Below are 6000 nucleotides of genomic sequence, written 5' to 3'. Positions count from 1 at the left end.
AAAGGTGGAAAGATAAGCAGGAAGTAATCCATTTTAGACATCTCAGTTATTCCACTTCTCTTCTTTGAAGAAGATAGATGAATATATAAACGGTATAAAATTAAAATCCACCCATAAATTATTATGAGCTACAGATATCTGAAATCAGACTCAGAGGTTAGAAATATAATTTTTTAAAAATCATATCACTTGACATTGACACACAGCATGGCTAAACACACATGACACTTATTACACACACACACACACACACACTATCCTGTTTAATAGGAACACCTCCTCATTGATCTAATCAGACAGTCATGTTGCTGCAGCACAGTGAATAAAGTCATGTCAAAATCAGGTGAAGCACTTCAGATAAAGTACATATCAATCATTAGAATGAAGAAAATGTCTGATCTGTGTGACTTTAAATGTCCCATGGTTGTTGGTACCAGATGTGATGATATGAAGTATTTCAGAAACTGTTGATCTCCTGTGACAAGTGGTGCGAAAAACAAAAAACAGTTCTGTTGGTGGTGGTCACTTTACTGGTGAGAGAGATGAGAGGAAATGAGCTGACTGATCCGAGCTGCCTGGAAGTCTATAGGATCTCAAATAATCACTCTTTACGACTGTAGTGAGCAAAAAAGCATCTCAGAATGGGATCTATTTAACAAACGACATATACTGTATACTTACATGTAAAACACAGGGACTCAATACAACAATAACAAAAGAATAAATTATTTATATAATTAAATAATTATAGTAAACATAACATTTTGACACTGTGGTCAACAAAATCTTTTGGAGGAAGAGAAAAAAGGAATAATCATAAATTAAATGATTTATGAAACTGGTGTGTCAGTTTTGATGTTCATGACTGTTATGTTTAGAGGCAGAGGAGAACATTTCAAGACACCGACGTGTGAGGTTGAGAGTTATAACATTACTGTATCTCAAAACTGTCCTCGCCTTTTTTCGGGTATGTAACGAGTGTAATCTGCATCTATTTATTAAGAAAGTGATAACAGATAAAGTACTTAATGCTGAAGTAAAAGTTAATGCAATAATGGGTTAAATAATAATTTGAGCTTTTTGGAATTGAGCTTTTAACGCTTCAAATAGTTCTGACAGTATCCTGGGTTATATAGTTTGAGGTTTCACACTGCTCATAATTAATTAGCAATTAATCTTAATCTTCACAATATGATGTTTCACACTGTACATTCCTAAACCTTGAATTAACCTTCTTCTTATTCGCATATTTGTGCCATTAACAAACCGGATTGGATAAATCCAGCGCACAACCACTTTAAATAACGGCTCGTCTCATGCTTTCGCTTTTAAACTTGTTGTGTAGCTGACCAGCCATTTGTTGATATCAAGCTTCTGTATATTTCTCAGTGTGCGGTATTTCCCCCTCGCTACAACACAACGTCTGCGATGTTCAATGTTTTGCCACCTGACTCTATCTACTGAGCTGTTTTTGTTAAGTGTTCCCACATGATATGAAGCACATGCTGTTCAGTTTCTGATTGAGTTTCTTTTGCTAACTACATATAACAATTAAACACCACATTGTTTCACACTGTACAAAGCTTCAGAGCAGGGTTTCATAACCCCACTTCTAAATCACAAGTGTGAAACGTTCCTCTACCTGGGATGAAAAGCAGGGTTTAGAAGAAGTTGAGATCAGAGGGAAAAGCCATCAAGTGTATCCAATTAATTTGAATCAGAATCTAAATCTAACTGCAGCAATGAATAAAAAAGATAACACAGCACTAGTGACTAATCTCATAAGTGCTGCTGTTCTTGCTGTAGTTTCTCTGCAGAAGGACTGATTCATGACTCACAGTATTAAAGAGAAATCTACTGAGAGAAATCTGTAGAGGAGAGCTGGACCAGACAATTACCTTCTCAGCAGGGAAATCGATCAGGCCACAGGCGTGGGAAACCTCCGCTCGATTTCGATGGGCGGCTACCCCCGAGCCATGAAAATTACTGGGATTATTATTGATTCGGTGGATATTCTGCCAAGGCAGCTACTCTGCTCGCTTTTACCTGGCCCCCTGATCTCTTTAACACCCTGTGAAGCAGCGCTTGCCTGCTCTGTGGGAAGTGTAGCGGTTTGGACAAAAAAAATGAGGCCGTGTGGGCAGTTTGGTTTTCAACAAGGTTCCATGGATTGTGATGAAAAAGCCAGCCATTTAAATAAACACTAACAAGCTTATACCCACAGAGGCAGGAAAGAAAAAGAAAAAAAAAACACATGAAGCTCTGGCTCTCAGGGCAACATTTTAGAGCCCAGCTTCAAATCCTTTACAAACAAAGAGGGGCTGAGTTTGATTTTCAGCCTGGTTAAAATCACTCCAAACAGAGCAGGCACACAGCTCACCTCAGTCTGATGATTACTCTAATTACGATTAACCCTTAGAACCCGATGAATGTAATTTGCAGGCATTTCTGAACCCAGGCTTCTTGGTTTCATAACACAGGAACCATTTATTGCTCAGGAATAAGGCGCACATCATTAGAAACAGGAGGACTCACACTTTCCAATCATCAGACCCACGTTACATAATAAAGTATTGGTGAGTAACCTGCCGATAGAAAAACATACATGTTCAGCATTGTGTCTTTGTGTTACACTTTTTTATTACTTTATTATATGTCCCAGTTTTTCACAAACAAGAAAAAAAGGAATGTGTTTGTTTTTCACAGCTCTGGTCTGGACGAATTGAGAGTCAAAGTTAAGATTTGGCAAAAGTTCCAGAAAAAATAGCTTCATTCATTTACCTCTCAAAATATACATTGCTTTATTTTCACTGACCTTCTTTATTTTGAATATTTTGTCAAAACTGTAAATCAAATTGCAGTTAGGATCGGCAGGAGAAACATGCCTAGCCCTCAAGAAAACAGATGTAAGCAGATGTTTATTCATGCTCGTTCGTTATATACTGGAATTGTACTGTCAAGTATTCTAAACAGATGAACAGAAAAATAAATCCAAATTCTGTGCAAAAAAATCCAACAATTTCTGAGGAAAACATATCTTAGAAATACTGTATTAATTAAAAGGTTTTATACAATTCATATAATTCTGTCACATTACTAACAATGTCCCATCATTCTGAGTTCCCACATCACAGAGAATCTACCAATTATTAAAGGATATCTCCTACAAGTTCTACAATTTCAAGGGGTTCCTAGGGATGGGGCATGATGTTCTTTCTCAGAAGATTATGGGCCTCTAATGTGTGTTTTGCTAAGGTGTGTTGGAAAAGTAGCATTGGGACTGGTGCTGCCAACAAACTGGGCATGAAGGTTAGTTCTGTGGTGCGGATGAACTGGACAGTGTGGAGGCAGTGACTTAGATGACGGTGAGAAGGAAGCTTGTGGATATGGATAATCTGCTCTGTGCTGAGCTGAGGAACATGTTCAGCCACAGATTCATTCAGCCAGATGTCTGGGAGGCTCTTTCATAAAATCAGCCATCAAATATCTCAATATAACAGTGGACGGAACCTCTTACTCCACTGATTGAGTCACACACACACACACACGCACACCCACACTCAACAGTATATTAACAGATATTGCATGTGTGTGTGTAAAAAGATATTATTTGTTGCTTGTTATTTTTATTATTTCTATTTATCTATTTTATTTTACACTATTTCTTCATGTATAGTTTTTCTTTGTTGTTACTCCTCTTTCTTTCGCTGATATGATGTAAATGAGGTCCTATAGTAATTTCACTGTTAAATAATATACATACATAGTATTATTAGGGAAAGTAATGAAGGTAGGAAGAAAGAGGCTAATGTTCTTAGAGTTAGGAAAATACTTGGAATGAAACTGCTGACTTTCCTTTTGTGAGCTGATGAAATGTGCAACTGACATGGGGTTCATTATTGTCAGTGATAACACCCTGTGGTGTTTGCTTTTTTGGCAATTGCCAGTGGGAAAGTGAAAGGAATTCTGTTTCCAGGAATAGAATTAAGGAATACTTCTGTGGAAACTTCTACTCAAATTTTTTCACTTTCCATACTAAACATTCTACTAAAATTCTGAATATATACTAATATTACCAGATGACACATCAGTAAACCTTTTATCAGCTAAACAATCTAATATCAAACTCACAAGGTGATGATTTAGCTTAGATGAGTAATTAATTCCAAAGGAACCTGCCCTGTGGGCCTTCCACTCTGTCCTACAACCATGGTTCCACATAACCTGAAAAAAACCCTGAATACTGAGACATGTCTGAATGTTTATGATGTGAGAGTTCAAACACACTACACACACTAAAAAAAAACTTGAACATATGCTCAAGGCACAGATGCTGACTTTCTCCTAAAAAATGTAAGTATTAAGGAATTTTGGTTATGTGGCAATGTGTAGAAGTTCTGATTTAGACCAGCAGAGGGCACACAAGAGACAATTACGCAATTAAAAGTCTGGCACGTGCTGCATGCTACAACAGTGCAAAAGTTCAAAAATTTGCTTCATCACACAGTTTTCTCTATAATTCAGCTAGTAATCCAGCTAATCTATTACCTGATAGAGGTCCGAACTGTGTAAAATGGCACAATCATTTTAAATTCACTGTTCAAAAAATGCAATTCAATTTTATTTGTGTAACAGTTTTAACAATGGGGACAATGGAGCTTTAAAGAAATATGTAAATTCAAGATGTACATTTTTAATATAAAAATGTATCAGATTATCCCTAATGAGCAAACCAGAGGTGACGGTGCTGAGAAAAACTCCCAAAAAGGATATGAGGAACGTTAACCAGACTCAAAAGAGAACCTCATCCTCCTGGGAGCAGCCATACTGATTTGCCATCACTTACTAAATGCAGGATTGAAGAGATTGTACCAGGCTCTCAAGTGGGAATTCTGTGTTGTGGATACATTACCTAGGTAACCCTAGGTCTTTGGTTTTTCATAATCAGAAGTCAGAAATGACCTGCAGTCAAATGCAGTCTGAGTGACACAGGCGACTGTGATTATTTCCTTTCTATAACTGTGTACTAGATTCAAATTCCAGATTTTTTTCACATTTTCACCTTCAAGGTTTGATAATAGTATTTATTTTTGTGACATAAAATACAGGGACAACAAGCAAGAGGTGGTCCAGCAAGTAAAGGGAAGAGGTCCTGGTACAAATAGACACAACAGTGTTTTAAGCTCTTTATGCATTACAGTAGTGTTTAATGGATCCCACTGTGTGTTTTTCAAGCCTAAAGTTTCAAAGGTCAACTTAATATGACACACAGAACACTTAAACAAAGTAGTAAAGACAACATTTTAGTAAGTACATTGAATTTACAGTTGTCAGGAGAAGATTTGTATCATGACTGATGGAGCTACCGATTGCAAGCTAGCTAAAAAAGCCTAATCCTTCATGTTAATTAATAAAAGCTAATCCATCATATTGATTAAAATATACTCATAAAAGACAGTCTACATTTCACTCAACACATTTTAGGAAGAAAGCTTCTCTCTGTATGTTCCTCTAGCTCTGAAACCTGCAGTAAGTGCATGTGAATGAAGAAGTGCTCTTTTATGCTCTTCTCTTTCTGTGTGTGGAGTTTGTTTAAGTTTGTTTAAGTTTGAGTTGTGTTTGCTAAGATCATGCAGGCTATAATAAATCTGTCATTTTAAATGAGCTAATGTGAGCAGCCCTTTATTCACTCAGGCTAGTTCACAAATTGAATTCATTTGGATGTCCACCTATTTATAATTCTTTAATTATAAATGTCTCTGAGGCCCTCTTGTGGCTGGCTGCGGTATCATTTTAACCCCGCCCATTTCTAGGTCCATGTATTTGTACACTGTATTGCCAAAAGTTTTCGTCCAAATCATTCAATTCAGGTGTTCAAATCACTTCCATGACCACAGGTGTATAAAATCAAGCACCTAGGCATACAGTCTGATTCTACAAAGAATGGGTTAATCTCAGGAGCTCAGTGTATTCAAGCGTAGTACTGTGATAGGTTGTCAT

Source organism: Hemibagrus wyckioides, linkage group LG14, assembly GCF_019097595.1.
Source record: "Hemibagrus wyckioides isolate EC202008001 linkage group LG14, SWU_Hwy_1.0, whole genome shotgun sequence".
NCBI lineage: Eukaryota > Metazoa > Chordata > Actinopteri > Siluriformes > Bagridae > Hemibagrus > Hemibagrus wyckioides.
The sequence above is the reverse complement of the archived record's forward strand: the minus strand, read 5'-3'. Positions refer to the sequence as shown.